This window comes from Myxine glutinosa, chromosome 3, assembly GCF_964187855.1.
Source record: "Myxine glutinosa chromosome 3, kmMyxGlut1.1, whole genome shotgun sequence".
Classification (NCBI taxonomy): Eukaryota; Metazoa; Chordata; class Myxini; order Myxiniformes; family Myxinidae; genus Myxine; species Myxine glutinosa.
The window spans coordinates 101274026-101291676 of NC_136263.1; the positions used below are offsets into that span (position 1 = coordinate 101274026).

General features: G+C 45.5%; 1 protein-coding gene across 6 annotated transcripts in view; it reads right to left on the reverse strand.

Moving 5' to 3' along the window:
- Positions 1–16209, reverse strand: part of LOC137423321 (pleckstrin homology domain-containing family A member 1) — a 222668-nt gene extending 206459 nt beyond the window's left edge. For 5 of the 6 annotated variants that reach the window (XR_013622865.1, XR_013622866.1, XM_078774339.1 and 2 more), the window contains exon 1: positions 16066–16209. The gene's annotated coding sequence lies outside the window, so the exon portion shown is untranslated. Of the gene's footprint in view, positions 1–15748; positions 15831–16065 lie in introns of all 6 variants that reach the window. The other variant, XM_078774337.1, reaches the window with a different exon arrangement.
- Between the last annotated feature and the right edge of the window lie 1442 nt (positions 16210–17651).

Consider the following 17651-nt stretch of genomic DNA (forward strand, 5'->3'; position numbering starts at 1 on the left):
GATTGAGGGACAGAGGGCAAACGCCTTGATCGACACGGGTTCGAATGAAAGTTATGTTGACATGACTCGTCCAGCAGCACGAATGGCCGATTCTCGGGACTTCGCGCCGTATTTTCATGGCTTCCCAAAAACTTTGGATGCGTACTAAAGGAGAATGCCGGGTGAAGTTAGTCATCAATGGCCAAATGTTTCTGGATGTTCATTTAATGGTCTTATCAACATTATGTGCAGAAGTATTGTTGGGTCACAATTTCCCCTGTCGTCATGGTCAGTTAGAAATGGAATTTGGAGGTGACAATACTCTATCTGTGTGTGCTCTGGCCGGGATGGAAATAGAACCACTGTCGTTGTTTCCCAATCTGACTCCTGATTGCGCCCCGGTAGCCATTAAATCGCGCCGATACTCCCGGGCTGATGCGCAAGTTATTGCTGAGGAGACTAGCCGCCTCCAAAAAGAGGGTATAATCAAACCTCGTTGATCGCCCTGGAGAGCTCAAGTTCTGGTTGCCCAGACTGAAAATCATCGCAAACGCATGGTAATTGACTACTCGCAGACAATTAATCGGCTTACGGAATTGGACGTCTACCCGCGCCCGGGATTGGATTCCCTAGTCCGACAGGTGGCCCAGTATGCGGTGTACAGCACTTTAGATCTCTGCAGTGCGTATCATCAAATTCTGATTGCTGAGGCTGATCGCATCTACACTGGCTTTGAATCCGGACAGCGGTTGTACCAGTTTACGGTCTTGCCTTTTGGAGTCACAAACGGAGTCTCATGTTTCCAAAGGGCCATTGATGACATAATTGCTAAGGAACACCCAACAGATGTCTTTGTCGACTTGGACAATCTAACAGTTTGTGGGTACGATCAAGCTCCTCATGATGCTAATCTGCAGCGCTTCCTCAAGGTTGCGCGTGAGTACCGTCTGACCCTGAACGAGGCTAAATGTTGCTATTCGGCTCGGACAATAGACCTCCTGGGGTACACCGTGACCCAGGGCACAACCACTCCAGACAAAGAGCGGCTGTGACCTTTGCTCAACATGGCCCCTCCCCACGATCGTGCTTCTTTGAAGCGTGCCCTCGGGCTGTTTGCTCATTCTAAGTGGGTGCAAAATTTCTCCGAAAAGCTTCGTCCCCTTGTGGATTGTAAAGTGTTCTCCATGCGTCACGCTGCCAAGGCCGCCTTCCATGGACTGAAGTCGGACATAGCTGGCGCCGCTGTGTCGTCTATAGATGACAATATTCCCTTTGTTTTGGAAAGCGATGCGTCGGACCACGCAATAGTCGCCACACTCTCTCAAGGGTGGCAACCTGTGGCCTTCTTTTCAAGGACTCTCTCCTCCGCGGAGAGACGTCACTCGTCAGTAGAGAAGGAGGCGTACGCCATTGTTGAGTCTATTAGGCGTTGGAGACCGTATTTGCTTCGCAAGCGTTTTGAGGTCATCACTGATCAGCAAAGTGTCGCTTTTATGAACGACACACACCATGCCCAGCGCATTAACGAGAAAATCACTCGGTGGCGTATAGAATTAGCAGATTATTGCTTTCGCATCAAGTATCGCCCGGGACAGGATAATCTCACAGCGGACGCCCTATCATGACCAGCTGTGTGCGCAAGTCTAACCTCCTTATAGGATATGCGTATCCTGCATGAAACATTGTGCCATCCCGGTGTCTCATCCAGCTCATTATGTGCGCTGTCGCAATTTGCCCCACTCTGTTGAGGACATTCGTCGTCTGTCACACTTGTTCCGTTTGCGCTGAATTCAAACCCCGTTTCTATAATCCACCGATGGGTACGCTGATCCAGGCTACTAGGCCGTGGGAGAAATTGTCTATGGACTTCAAAGGGCCCCTACCGGCTTTGAGTCTACCGGCCTCTCCTAGTCTACCGGCTTCGGGTAGCTCTCGCTACCTCCTCACGATAGTGGACGAATTCAGCAGATTCCCTTTTGCTTTTCCATGTAAGGACATGACCGCAGCAACGGTCATCCGGTGCCTGCAGATTCTGTTTTCCATGTTCGGGAATCCGGGTTATGTACACACCGACCGCGGTGCTGTGTTTGTGTCCCAAGATGTGCGGACCTTTTTGCTCCAGCGAAATGTCGCTTCTAGTTATACCACTCCGTACAGGCCCCAGGCGGAAAGATTTAATGGCATTATATGGAAAGCCATTACACTTGGTCTAAAGACCAACGGTCTAGGACTAGACAGATGGACTTGGATGGTACACGGGGCATTAAATTCGATCCGGACTTTGTTGTGCACCGCTACAAATCAAACTCCTCACGATCATCTGTTTCGTTACACGCGCCGTACAGGTGCTATTCAACCCCTGCCGGGCTGGCTTGCCGAGCCTGGACCGGCTTTCCTCAAACGCACGGTTCACCCGAGTAAATATGATCCCCTCGTTGACAAGGTTCAGATTCTCCAAGCCAATCCCGACCACGCTCGCGTGCTGCTGCCAGACGGACGCGACTCAACTGTTTCAGTGCGTCATCTTGCTCTGTGTGGGGATTCTGCTAGGCCGGAGCTCAGCCCGGGGAATCCGATGATGGGGAATTCGCCGACAATCCCGCCCCCTCATGCGCCCAATCCAATCGACATCGTGGTTCCGCCGCCATCACCCGAGATAGGCGGTTATCCCGACGAGGGTGAATTCGGACACGCGGTCGAAGCCCCAGACGTGTATCGAACGCGCACCGGGAGAGAGATTCGCCGTCCCGATCGCTTCGGCTGGGATTAACATGGCTCACTGCTTTACGTAATCATCTGCACGCTATAGTGCTTCCGCACCGCCATATCGCTTGCTGGCTTGGTTCTATCCTCTGCGAGAAGTGTAATTTTAACGCCGGGGAGTATGTCATGAAATTGTGTCTAAGTTTTAACCCAGGTGTCATGCGACTTTCGGCCGCTGCGCATTCGCTATAAAGATCTTGGCCATTACGCGCCGCGGACACTCCTGTGCCATATATTGTGTGTGCATGTCTAGATCAGTATGTAGAATCACTTTGCCCAGCGCTTGCTTGTGCTTGAATGTTATACCCATTATTGATTCAGACGAATGCTGAGTACTGATATTATATTTGCTGATTTCTTCCCAAGTATTGCTTGGGATTGATTTCAATTGAACTCATGATCTGGGACATTGTTGTATCCTTGATTATTACAACTTGTCTACAACTTTTTGAGATAGTGTGCAATATATCGTTTTTGCCCCTATCTCTCAATGGTGAAGAATCAGTTTATTAATTTTTTTTTTTTTAAAGAGAAAAAAAAAAAGTTCTTATCCACATTGAGATCTTCACCAAAATCAAATAAATTTGTCCACGTCACACCCAACCATTCCAAAAAGGTTTGTCCAATCCATCCACAACTTTTTGAGATATTGTGTAATATATTGTTTTTGGCCCCATCTCTCAATGGTGAAGAATCACTGTTTTAAAAGGAAAAAAACAAAAAAAAAAAAACGTTTTTAGTTAGAAACCAAGTTAGAAACTGCCCGTTAGACTCCCCACGGGGATATTTTTTTTCAACTTTCGACCTTGTCAATAAACTGAAAACAAATAATATGTCACACTTTGAGCATTATTAAGTCATCTCATTTGCTTTGCTTGGAAATCAGCCAACATTACACTTCACACAAAAAGGTGCAAAAACAGATCCTTTCAACTACAGACCAATCAGCCTGCTCCCAATAATCAGGAAAGTCATGGAATCCATCATCGTTTCTGATATTAACTCCTTCCTCTTCTCCAATGGCTAGATCTCGGATCAATTTGGATTCAGTCCAGGTCACTACTCTGGACATGCTGCTTCTGCAGTCTCAACAATGGATGGAGGTCCTCCATGCCAAACAGGAAATCAGAGCCATCTCCCTTGACATATTTAGTGCCTTTGATACAGTCTGGCACCACGCCCTGCTCACCAAACTCTCCCCCTATGGTATCCATGGAAATCTCCACTCATGGCTCACTGACTTCCTCTCCTGTCGTAGTCAACGTGTGGATCTCAATGGAATCCTCTAATCTCCTCTTCCTGTCCAGGTTGGAGTTCCTCAAGGCAGTGTTCTGGGCCCTGTGCTTTTTCTTATCTTCATCATTAATCTCTTTAACTCTGGAAAATCCTGTATCTTATTCTGATGACTTCACCCTCTGCTGTACCATCTCTCATCCTTCAGATTGGCAGGCAGCAGCCTCTTCACTCTCTGCAGATTAACCTCCAAACTTTGCATCCCAACTCGGTCCATATTTGCCAATTGATTGCTCTGAAACCCGATATACCCATTCTACGTGATGGTCCGCAGCAGGATCGCCTGGTCTTACATTTTGGGATTTCGTATTTTTATCCCCGCCACCAAAGGTGGATGGAGGTTATGTTTTCACCCCTGTCCGTCCGTCCACAAAATATCTCAAAAAGTTGTGGACGGATTTGGACGAAATTTGGCAGAGAGGTAGCGTATGTGACAAGGACGAAATTATTAGATTTTGGTGAAGATCCACATTCGGATCCGGCTACTAGAATTGTTTTAAGTGATTCTTCACCATTGTGAGATAGGGCAAAAAACGATATATAGCAGGATAGCTCAAAAAGTTGTGGACAGATTTGGACGAAACCTGGTGTACCGGTTGGGTGTCTGACAAGGACGATTATTATATTCAATTTTGGTGAAGATACAGATCCAGCTCGCAGAAGTTTCGAATTTTTTAAAAGTGATTCTTCACCATTGAGTGATATGGCCAACCAGACGGAAGTATGCTCTCTACCGAGTGCCGTTCTCGTTCAAATTCAGATCACGGGGTTCCGAAGGGGGAGGGGAGATTACCCCTCAAACTTCAGATCCTTACTTGTCCCTCATTTACCAACCGATTGCTCTGAAACCTGATACAGCCCTTCAACTCCGTGGTCTGCAGGATCGCCCGGTATTAGATGTTTCTATTTTGGATCAGGGGGGCTCTCAGAGGGGTCCGCCCAAATATACAGTGGTCTGCAACATCAAGAGAACTGCAACCGAAAGTATTGACCGTCAGGCCAATCAGGGCTATTTATTATAATTTCCTATCGCAAGGTGCGAGTCCGATTAGGCTTCGGGAAAATGGCCGATGAAAAAATGGCCCTTGGCACACCTGAGCTCCTCACCACATACAAGGCTTTCATCCGCAGCTCAATGGAATACTGTTCCCCCCTCTGGGCCGGTGCTCCTGCCTCACACCTAGCTCGGCTTCACGCTGTTGAAACCAAAGCTTTCAGAATCATTGGAATCTCCTGCGATGAAGCTAACTCCGAGGGCCTTTCACTCACTCACCGCAGGCAGGTTGGTGGTCTCTGTCTTCTACCGACTCCTCTCCGGCCTTGCTCCCCCAGCTCTTTCTGTGCTCTATTCCCCCAATATTCCTTCAGGTCACACAAGATCTGCCAGCAACCCTCTTATGGTTAAACTGCCAAAATCAAGACTCTCTGCTCACCTTCACTCCTTCATTCCCCTTTTCTCCCACCTCTGGAACAAACTCCCCCACTCCCTTCAATCCCACCCCTCCCTCCAGGTCTTTAAAACAGCTGTTCACCACCATCTATCTTCCCCCATCCAAAACCTTGATCTTTTCTACCCCCGCTAATTCACCCCATACACTTTTTTTGAAATTCCAACTTCTTTCCTGGAAGTCCTTGCAGTGTTCATATGTTTTATACCTCTCCCACCTCTCCCCAAGCCGTCCCCCTCCCACATTTCTCCCGATGTCCCTGCTCTCAAATGTTGTGTTTGTGTCCTTCCCCCTCTCTCCCCATCTTGTCTACTGCTCCTTATTTTTTGTGTTTTATGTGTCGGTTTGACTTTTTGTGTGATTAATGTTAGCTCTTTCACGAGCCTCGATCTTGTATACAAAAAAAAATTTTCTTTATTTTTAAATCCTCATTATCTTCAATGTGAGGCGACTAAAAATATAACCAGCACCATAGCATGACGCGTAATTGGAAATGGGGAGTGGTGTCTGTTGGATTATCAGTGATTATGGGCATTCCCACATCAATCAAACGGTAAATAACAAAGTGATTGGATTACATAACAAAATTAGCTTTTCGTTTTACATGCACGTTGTTAGAAAGTTCTACGTGCACCATCAAAAATCCAAGTGTATTTGTGCATGCATGCATCTGTAACGAACGATTTCCGGCTTAATCGAGTTTCCAAAAACACTTGCATTTAAATGCGTGGGGAAACCATTTTGGCTATTTTGGTAAATCCCTGGGGGAAGTTAAAATCGGTGACTTTCTCTTAAATAATTCCAAATTCCAACTGCAGGTGCAACAGATTATTTATATTTGTGCAATTTTCTCGAATTTCCAGAAGTTTTAACAGACTTGGACAATTTTTCCATGATTTTCCAGTAGTGGAAAATACTTTCTCATTTTCCAGGACTTTCCAGGACTGTGCGAACGATGTTGAAACTAGGCAAGTCTCGGAAACTCAGCGTTAGTCAGTGCCCCCGCCTCAGCTCCTGATGGAAATACTTTGAAAGCTCCCTCTGACTGTGGCTTACATCATCAACTTGAGTAGTGGTACATTTTGCACAGAGACACTAAACAAAGCACCATATCTTAAAATGGCTTCACTACACAGAATAACACCCACTTATGTCACCACTTTTGGAATAACACCACCACAGAATAACACAAAATGGCCTCTAAACGGTGGTTTTTTTTATGTCACCACTTTGACCTCTGATTCATGGCAAGTGCATTGCAGATGCCTCTACTGCTCACTGCAACAGGGTCATTCCATGTCAATTCACACAATATCCAGGTACCTGCCATGACACGTTTCAGATTCGCTTGAAAAAAATCTTCTAGAAATACCTCTTCATGCCAAACAAAGGAATCCCAAGTTTCAGCTCAATATCTAACAGTTTTCAAGTTATAGCCCCTCAGAATATGGGTGCCACACCTTTTTCATACGCATGAATTGCGCATTTGTTTTATTTGCGTTTCCGAAGACCCATATCTTCTATTCCAATGTAGATAGAAAGCTGAAAATTGATTTCTAAGCTAGTTTTGGCTTAGGTTTTCAGATTCTGCAGCCAGAAATCGCTCATCTCTTCTACTTTGGAAGTTATGCACCCCCAAATCCTTATTTTGGTTTTGCGCTAAAATGATTTTTGAGATTTTGGGGTTCCATAATATTTAGCCCTAATGAATTTTTTTTTTTTATTACAAATGTTTTTTCCTAAATATTTTGGAACTGGACTGTGTACCAAAATCGTTTTCGTGAACCAAGCTTTAATGGGGGTATGGTGGCGTCCGAAACATCATTACAGGATAAAACAACCCTTCTGGACCCCGCAATTCAAACCACCGGTTGACCCCGTAGGTACGCGTTAGAGGTACTGAGCTTTTAACCATAAAAAACTAACATATTTAATCATACTTTTAAAGCCATAAAAACTGATTTTTATCCACTCCCTTGTGTATTGAACCACCTTTAGAGGCCATTTTTCCCCGCAGAGCAGGATTTGGCCTTTTTCGGGCACCATGGTCCCCTTTTTGAAGCAATGTTTTACGGCCGGATGCCCTTCCTGCCGCCAACCCTGTTAGTCGCCTCTTGCAACACACAGGGAATTACCAGTGAACTGGTGCTCAATTTGCCGAACTTGGAAAGATGACAGGCTGAGTCAACCCCCCTGGCGTTAATTCAGCGATCTACCAGGATTCAAACCCAGGATCCTAAGATCCCAAGCAGGCACCCTAACCGCTAAGCCAACACCAGGCTCAACTGAATTTTTCTGAATGTGTATGAACTGAATTTTTCAAAAAGGGGACTTTTTGGCCCTGTTCCACTTGAATTTTCAAAGTCCAGAGACGACGTCAGTGTGAGAAGATGATTATTTAGTCAACCAGGATGTACAAAAACATTAATCATCGCTTCAGGTGGATGAACATGATGAAAATAAAGCGATAAAGGAGCAATATCTTCCATAATTTGAGGAAAACGGCATTTTAACCCTTTGCAAGCTGAGAAACCAATTTTCAGCTTTCTATCTCTTAGAAAAGAAGATATGTGTCTTGAGAAATGCTAATAAAACAAATGCGCAATTCACGAGGGTGACAAAGGGGCATGGCACCCATATTCTGAGGGACTATAACTCGAAAACCATTGGAGATATTGAGCTGAAACCTGGGATTCCTTTATTTGGCATGAGGAGGTATTTTTAGAAAAAGTTCCAAGCAAATCTGAGAGGTGTCATAAGGGAGGGTGTGTGAATTGAAATGGAATGACCCAACATCAAGTCAATTTATAATTGCTTTGCTGGAATGTTGCAAATGACTAACTACTCATTACAATGTCAAATCATACATACATCACTTCATCATAAAATGGAATTAGAGCTGAAACTACCTGCACTGCTCACTGTATATTTGAGTCAATCAGCATTTGCTTTCGACATCTCTACATGCCCATATACTGTTACTGCTGCCCTGGTTTCACATTCCGGAAACTGTGCTGACTGATTTTGGCGAACTATTGCTTTTGTGTATTTGCTCGGTTAAGGATAGGCTTAAAGGTAACTTGTGTAAAGTATGAAAATGGTAAAGTTTTTTTTTTTGTTTTTAATCACCAACATTGTTACAAAAGTCATGTGTCACTTGTTGGAATAGACAGCCGTTTACTCCAACTAATTAGAATCCAGGCCACAACCAGCTCCATGACTCGGTGTGGTTACCTTGTCGAGCATGGTCATCCGAGTACACCGTGGGTGGCAACACTCGTTCACAGCGACAATACACAAATACGTGTACTTACCTAAATGGACCAATGACAAAACTACAGTAACAGTCAGACTTGCTGGGAGAAGGTGTAACTGTTTTGAAACTTCTTGCACCTCTTTCTCCCAGCAAATACAGGAACTGTTACCAACATAAAACAAAATGTGGCAAAAACCCGTCTGCTGAACAATGTTACTGTTTCATTATAAACTTTATAAAGCACATCAGTGAGCATCACCAGATAAATTAATGTGCTTAATTGAATGACACAATAAAGAACACTTGAATGTTTTCGTGAAATATTCAACTGTACTGTGCCTCACGATTCACGAATCATTTTCAAGTGCAATAACACGAAATTTCAAATGTGATAACGCTGTTGGAAGGTTAGGCCTTATCGAATGCTAGTATCTTTACACACAAATTCCGGTTCTCCACCACAAAGGTACACCAACCTTCTTTTCAAACGCTCTCCGTTTCCCCCTAGCATAATGCATCTCTCATTTTCCTCTGCGATCTTGAGATATCAAGTAATCTTTTCGTTTCACCATTAAAGGCGTTTCCCCATGGAAATTTGGACGAGCAAATAAATTTGCCATTTTGTTAATACACAGTCTTCATGTTGGAAATAAGACATTGGGGAGTGATGCCAAATAATGTCCACAGAAAGCACTGACAAACCTCTGTGCCGAAGCCGTTTGACCACAAAGAGGGACAGTCATCGGCACAGAGTACAACGATTAGCTCTGAAATTTAATACAGTATCAGCAAAAGACAAATACATTTTAAAAAATTAGAAACATTTAAAATAAATTCAAAATCTGATTTCATACAATGGACAACTACAGCAGAATGGACTCAAATTGTATTACAAAAGTCTTAAACAACGATTCCATTTGTTTTTGATGACTACCGCAAGAAAGGTGCATGTAGATACAATAAAAAACAAAAAAAAGGGAGGTCATTTTAAAATACTACAACACTCCACCATGTGTTTAATCAAACTCCGATTCTGAAATGAGTCAATCCTTAACCAGACTGTTCCTTTTGTCCTGCTGCTTCCTGATCTGTTCAGTGTATGAGTTCTAGCTCTTCCACAAGCCTTTACTATGTATCCAAAATTAAAACATTTTTAAAATGTCTCTCCATCAGTCATGCTTCCTCTGCCCTCTCAGCCCTCCAACCTTCCCTTGCTAATCAGAGCATACGCATTATTCCAGTAAACCAAACCCGATTAGCATCCACAAATACAGGCTTAACGCCCACTTACACTCTTTTGTTCCTCTTTCCTGTTTGTAGAGCCATCTTCCTGAGGCTAATCAATCCCACTCTTCCCTCCAAGGATTCAAGTTGGCAGTTCACCCCTCCATTTCATATTAACCTCTACCCTCTGTTTTCGGGTCGGGAGATGGGACCCCACCAATCTCCACCCGGGTTGGGGGGGGGGGGGGGGTGGAGAGGGTGGAAGACAATCACACAAGTCGTGCACCAATGAGAGACCACGACACAGAGGGGTGAGGGAGAAGGCGAGGCAATGAAAGGAGGGAACGCATGGAGTTGAGAAAGGCTTTCCACCAGAGGCGTTCACCAAGAGCTTTTTCATGCATGTACGCACCTTTCTCAGACGCTTCTTATTCACCTTTCTGACTTATTCCTTCTATTCCTTCTGACGCTTTCCTTTTGGACTTTCCGCGGCTTTTCCTACACACTGATGCACATGCACGAGCCTGGGTATGCCTTGCTGAACCCCAGTTGTCACCACACTGCTACAGAGCCACCTTCCTTCCCACCACGGAACGAGATACACAGCCACGCCAAACCATCTCGTACGGCCAAAGAGCATCCAGTGACTTCCACATGAGCGAAGCAGACAAAGAGGGAACGCATGGGAAGCAAGCCAGAACTGCCAAGCTGTGGGCAATTGCAGCTTTACCGGGGGTGCAAAAGGTGCGCACGAGACCAAACTCTTCTTTCTCACCACCATTGCTCACCCCTCTACTTCCCACACTCTACTTCCCATTTCTTCCTTTGTGCGCCTGGATCCATTTATTGTAAAAATGCCAAGTCATTGTTATAAGGAATCCGAGGGAAGGCTTATCACATAGGGGATAAGACGGAATGAATGCGCCCTGCAAATTTATGAATAGGATTTGCTTTGCCCCTTTCTGAATTCTCCCGCCATTTTCCCAACCGCCATTCCTCCTGCTAATATCCCGCTCAATTGCTTGTGTAATAATAAATTAATGACAGAGTTGACTTTTTGTCTGATCCTGCTCGGTTTGATCTGATGTTGCATTCCCAGGCCAATTGATCCAAGCAAGCAATTGAGACGACAGAGTGCGACGTGAATCATTGGTTCACTCGGCCAAATAGTAGCAGTGACGCAGTTGCAGGCACAGTTCCCCATCTGCTTCGTTAATCTCACAGGCAATGTAAACCAACCCTGGGTGCGAAGATCCGGCCAGAAGTGAATGCTGTAGATGACCCATGGCCTTTTTATAGATGTGCAGGGTTTATGGAGTTATCCACACTAGCGGCAATCACAGTATATTTCTACCGCCATGAGCCCACCCTCCAGCAACCTCTTCTCTGCCCGTCCCTTGCCCTCCCCTCCTCCATTCCTCCATGACATCCACCCCCTCCATTCTGAGCACATGCCCCAACCAACAGATATGCCTTAGATGACCAAATGTGAATGCCCCTTATTTTTGCCCACACTGAGATCCTTTTTCATTCGCCAAGAGAGATCCCCTTCCTTCCAAATCCAGTGGATTGGGAACCGTTGGTGAGGTAGGTGGATGGACAAAAGGACCACCGAGGCACTCGGAAACATGGTGGTGGGATGATGAAGTTGGAAAGATGATCGACGAGAAGAGGAAGAAGTTCAAGGCATGGCAGAAGACAAAGGGTACAGGGGCAGAAGAGGCAGAGCATGAAAGTTATAAGGCAGCCAAGAAGGCTGCAAAGAAAGAGGTAGCAAAGGCACAGGAGGCACATAGGAAAATGTTCACAGAACGCTTTGATTCGGAAGAGGGTCAGAGAGCGGTATTCAGGATTGCAAAGCAGATAGCGAAAGAGAAGTGCGATGTGATGGGGGTGAGTTGCTTGAAGTATGAAGTGGGACAAATCGTTGTGGACTCAGATGGAATTAAAGGAAGATGAGAGCAATATATGGAAATGCTGTTTAATGCAGAGAATGAATGGGATGGCAACAAAGAGAGTAACCCAGTTTAAGGACCACCAGAGAAGATAACTGAGAAGGAAGTTGAGGAAGCGATAAAAGCAATGAAGAGTAGAAATGCAGGTGGGCCGACGGGAGTTGTGGGAGATATGTTGAAGGCAGCGGGAAGTTGGGGAGTGAAGAGAATGGCAGAGATCTGTAATCTGGTGGTGAAAGAAAGCCGCATTCCAGTGGATTGGGAACCGAGTACCCTCGTCCCTCTATACAAAGGAAAGGTGACCCTCTGTACTGTGGCTCGTATAGAGCGATAAAGTTATTAGAGCATGGAATGAATGTATTGGAAAGGGTGTTGGAGAAGAGAAAAAGTAAGAAAGTGAAGATCGACGAAATGCAGTTTGGATTTATGCCAGGAAGAGGAATGACAGACACACATTTTATTGTAAGGCAGTTGCAGGAGAAGTACATGGAGAAGAGGAAGAAGTTGTTTCCTGGATTTGTTGATCTGGAGAAAGCATTTCATGGGGTTATAGGGTTCCACGTGAAGTAGTGACATGGGCATTGAGGAAGTTAGGAGTGGAGGAATGGTTGATCAGAGTAGTGATGGCAATGTACGAAAGAGCGCGCACAGTTGTAAGGATGAAGGACAGGAACAGTGGTGAGTTTGAGGTGAAGGTGGGAGTGCATCAGGGGTCAGTACCAAGTCCACTACTATTTGTAGCTATGATGCAGGTGCTGGCTCGGAATGTAAAGGAGGGTTTGCCGTGGGAGTTGTTGAATGCAGATGATCTAGTGTTGATTGGGGAGAGTAGGGATGGACTGAAGGAAGATGAACAAGTGGAAGGAATGTATGGAGGCAAAAGGTCTGAAGGTGAATATTGGAAAGACGAAGGTGATGGCGAGTGGTAAAGCATGTGGTGAGGTGGAAAGAACTGGAAAGTGGCCGTGTGCTGTGTGCAGGAAGGGTGTCGGAGTGAACTCCATTCAATGTACAATGTGCAGAGTGGGTTCATCAAAGTGTAGTTGTCTGAGAGGGTCATTAACCAGTGTGGCAGCTACATTCAAGTGTAAGGTGGGCACAGTGGGAGCTGCAGATGGAGGAAATGTTGAGTTGGATCTTGGAGACGGCATGAAGCTGGAAGGTGTGAAAACATTTTGCTACCTAAGAGACATGCTGAATGGAGAAGGTGGATCAGACTCGGCAACGGTTGCTGGAGTGAGATGTGCATGGAGGAAGTTTCGGGAACTGAGTGGCGTGCTGACGAGGAGGGGAGTGTCGTTGAAGCTGAAGGAAAAGGTGTATGCTGCATGTGTGAGAAATTTGATGATTTATGGGAGCGAGACATGGGTAATGAACGTAGAGCAGCAACGAAGGCTGGAAAGGGTGGAAATGCGAATGGTTCAGTGGATGTGTGGAGCATCGTTGAGAGAGAGGAAGACAAATGATGAATTGCGAAAGATGATGGGAATAGAGCCTGTGATTGATGCTGTGAAGAGAAACTGGTTGAGATGTTTTGGTCATGTGTTGAGGAAGGATGAAAGTGACTGGTTGAGAAGAGTGATGGAAATGAATGTAGAAGGAAGTAGAGGACGGGGAAGACTGAGAAAGACTTGGCTAAAGGTGGTGGAAGAAGAAATGCGGACAAGGGGGTAAAAACAAGGGGAGATGCAGAAAATAGGGCAAAATGGAGAAGATTGTCTTGGGGACCGCAAGGCTAACCCCCGCTCTAGCAGGGAAAATGGCCTTAAAATTCCTGTTGTGTTGTATATGCTCACAATCATATCTGAAAATTAAAATCAGGGCATCCACAAAACTTCCCAATTTCCCAGGCCCAGAAAAGACACGAAGGATCAACCATGGATAATCGTTGAAAACGAGGACCTAGTACACACATACCACCCGACCATCACAAGAAATGCAAACATAAACGACGAGGCATCGCATCTCCAGCCAGCACCGGCACCGGAGCAAACAACCTCACACACCACCCCTGCCCCCACCCACCATTTCTCTCTCTTTTGTGACTTTTTAAAACAACTTTCTTAAATGAAGATCCTGAATTAGAACAGCAACAAGCTCATAAACAAAGCAAAATCACAGCAGCAGCCTTTTAGCCCACAGTACAAGGGTCAACAAGTAAATAAATAAAGTATTTACAAATCTGTTATGCAAGTTAAAGCTCTAGTCTGTCCCGTCTGCAGCCACTTTTGGTGCTGCTTTCGCTTTTCTAGCCTAGGTTTGAATCTTGGCCCAGCTCTAAACTGTTATCCCGGTGTGTTACAGACAGGGTGATTCATCAATGTGTGTGCCGTCACTTCGATGGACGTTAAACAGGGCGTCCCACCACCGACATTAGTTGGTGGACGCATGAAAGATCTCACGGTGTCCTTCGTGAAGAGGGGGAGAGTTATTGCACCCTGGACAAAAATTGCAAATTCCTGCCCTAACCGTAGTCGAACTTCATGCTTGACCAGCCGGTTCGTGAAATACTTAATTAAGCCAAACTTCACCCGCCCTACTCCGCAAAAACATGAGACTTCAAACAAAGCACAAGGTGATATTTCACCAGCCATGATTCTTCAATCATGTAACGATAAGGAAGTGACAAGCCGACGAGGGGTTTCATTTGCACAAATTTCAGTACCGTCAACTATCCACACACAAACCAATATCTCCCTCATCATCATCATCTTTTTCATCATCATCATCAAACCCTGGTGTTGGGCTAGCGGCTAGGGTGCCAGCCTAGGATCATAGGATCCTGGGTTCGAATCCCGGTCGATCGCTGAATTAACGCCAGGGGGGTTGACTCAGCCTGTCATCCTTCCGAGGTCGGCTAATTGAGTACCAGTTCACAGGTAATTCCCTGTTTGTCGTTAAAGGCGGCAAAAAGGGTTGGCGTCAGGAAGGGCATCCGGCCGTAAAACATTGCTTCAAAAAGGGGACCAAAAAACAACAACAACCACGGTTCCCGAAAAAGGCCAACCCCCGCTTTGCGGGGAAAAATGGCCTCTAAAGGTGGTTTTTTTCATCATCATCTTTTTCTTGTCTACAGAAGTGAAGGTAGTCCTGTAGATCTTCCGGTCTGCACAATGGATGGTACTTGGTTAATTTGGGGGTTGGTGCAAGATGGAATGCTCATGATTGGTTGACGGTCAGTGCAGGTGGAAACGCTTAATCCCACCAAAACTCGTGTCGACCCTGTCTGAAAGCTTCAACAAACTGAGCATCCACAACATTCCGGGGAAGACCGTTCCAGTCTTTGACTACCCTCCGACTGAAGAAACTTTTCCTCACGTCTAACTTGCACCTCGGCACAAAGAGTTTAAGGGAGTGCCTCCCCCCCCCCCCCCCCCCAATGTTGAAGGGTGTTGAGCCGCAGTACCCCTCTATATCCAAAGCATCCAGGTACCTAATTCCATTTAAAGTATCCACCCTTTCACCTTTCAATGCATTAACCACTCAGACCAAAAGACCCTTGCCATAAAACTACCACAACTCTCATCTTATTGACCATCAAGCCATATGGCCCCTGGTCCTAAGTCTGCTGAGAAACTCCACTTCACCCACATTGTCCACACCCTTCATCATCTCAATCAGATCCCCTAATAATCACCTCCTTTCCAATGTTTAAAGTCCTGTCTCCTTCAAACGGTCCTCATAGCTTCGTCTAGCCAGTCCTTCGTCTAATGTTGCCCCAAATAACGCGGAGATCCAATGTAAAACAACAGAGCACCTGCAAGTCGAGGAGTCGCCGACATTGTACAGGTGAAAATCGGAGCAACTCGATTTAAAAAGCAGAACCTCACCGAAACCTTGTACAACAAACCAAGTCCGACTGGAGGCTTCCTGTGGTTCAGCGACAGGTCTTACACATCGTTGCATGAAGAGCTATTGGAACACGAAGTCAAAACGTCACAACTTGGTCCTCGAAACGTGAACCTACAAAAATTAATTCATTGAAAAGTCTCACGCCGGGCCCTGTGAGGATTCCGCTCACCCTATGCTATTTACAAGGAAAATTACAACAAACGGAGACCACACCGGAGCAAATCGTCAATAAAAAAACACGATTTAAAAACAAAACCGCAAACATCTCCACACATTTACTCAAATTCAAGCTTACCTGCAGTTGACGATCGGATTTTAAACTTCTTTATCATGTATATTCGTGATGAGGCAGTAGATGCGAACACATGCAGAAACAACCCCAAAAGAAATAAAATAAATAAATAAATACCTAGTTCCACTCAACTCCCACGGAAAGGGCGCCTGCACTTCCGTGTCACAGTGCACCATAAGCATGAGATTAAACATCGAAATTAATAATCACTCTGACGTTTCAATTAAATGTTCACTTTTATCAAGTGACATCGCAGCGAATTGCTGATTTTATGACCGGAAAGAAAAGAAAAAAATTCATGATTGGCGAAACCATCCTCATTAAATAACAACGTGTTATACACCTCGAAAGAACAGGAGCCGATGCTGTGTTTGAAGTGCGTATTGGATATGCTTCTGTGTTACCGATGGGAACCTGTCAAATCCGACTGTTATCTTCGCATGTGCATGAACAGCCAATTTATCATTATGGAGAACATTGCGTATACTCAATCTAGTTCTAGACCTAGTTATAATCTGTCACCCGCAGGGCGAGGCGCTCACGTATGTGCCGTCCCTCGGAAGGATTCAGTGTCCTTTGTGAGGAGTAGGCGAGCTATCGCCGGCACTCTGGTCAAATTGCCGTGATGTGCTCATCAAAACAACATCAAGCTCACCCTGTTCAATACCCGGTCCCTCAACAACAAATGCCTCATCCTGAACGACTACATCCTGGAAAATAAACTGGACTTTCTCTGTCTCACTGAGACCTGGCAACAACCACTGGACTACTACACGCTCAACCTCACCACACCCAATGGATATTCTTACATCAATAAACCACGCTCGGAGGGCCGAGGTGGTGGAATTGCCGTTATTCACCGACAAGACATCAAGACCAACCTCATCTCCATCTCATCTGCTCCATCATTTGAACACCTGGCTTTTAAACTCTCTGGTCACACACAGTCAGTCATGGCTGTTGTCTACCGCCCTCCCAAACCACACCCATCATTCCTGTCTGACTTCTCCTACTTTCTGACCCAGCTATGTTCCCTCTCCCCCTCAATCCTCCTCCTTGGTGATTTCAATATCCACATGGACTCCACTGACTCCACAATAACCACTGACTTCACTGATTTACTCACCTGCTTTAACCTCACTCAACATGTCAACTTTCCTACCCATAACCGTGGTCACATTTTGGACCTTGTCTGCTCTACTAGACTAATTTTGCACCATCTCTCTGGCTCCGACCTCACTCTCTCTGACCACCTAGCCATCACTCTGACCATCAACATCCCCACCCCAGCACCAAGGCATTATCGCACTATCAACTTCCGTAAGCTAAACGCTCTTTCACCTGCCTCATTCTCATCGACCCTCTCTGAAAAAATGTCCACTTCTCCCTTCGTTGACCTCCACACCCCTTCTGACCTCACTGACTACTACAACCACACTCTCTCCTCCTGCCTTGACCAACTTGCGCCTATAAAAACCAAAACAGTTTCTTTCACCCATTCTGCTCCCTGGTTTACCCCTGAACTCCGCCTGATGAAAACTCGTGCTCGCCAACTTGAAAGACTCCGCAATAAAACAGGTCTCACAGTT